This window comes from Penaeus monodon, chromosome 24 (assembly GCF_015228065.2).
Source record: "Penaeus monodon isolate SGIC_2016 chromosome 24, NSTDA_Pmon_1, whole genome shotgun sequence".
NCBI lineage: Eukaryota > Metazoa > Arthropoda > Malacostraca > Decapoda > Penaeidae > Penaeus > Penaeus monodon.
Window position 1 is genome coordinate 6,903,479 of NC_051409.1, and position 257 is coordinate 6,903,735.

General features: G+C 57.6%; 1 protein-coding gene across 1 annotated transcript in view; it reads left to right on the top strand.

Annotated features, from left to right (window-relative positions):
* Positions 1–257, top strand: part of LOC119588828 (glycine-rich RNA-binding protein 5, mitochondrial-like) — an 11,630-nt gene that overhangs the window by 4,208 nt on the left and 7,165 nt on the right. The gene's annotated exons all lie outside the window — the stretch shown is intronic.

The window sequence follows — 257 nt, forward strand, 5'->3', positions numbered from 1 at the left end:
GAACCTAAAAAAAAAAAAAGTAAGAAATATACAAGATCCTCTCTCAATGTACGACCCTCCCTCCCTCCCCCCCAATCACCACCACCCGCAGGCACAAGCACCGGCCTCCCGCAAGCAACGCTGACCTTCGCCCTCCTGCCTCGGGGGTCATAGGCCTACCCGGGGCGGCGGCCTCTCCACACCGCGACGGAAAATCTGGTCGACACAGCACAGGAACCGCGGGTGAGAGCGGTTTTGAGGAAAAAATAGATGGGGTC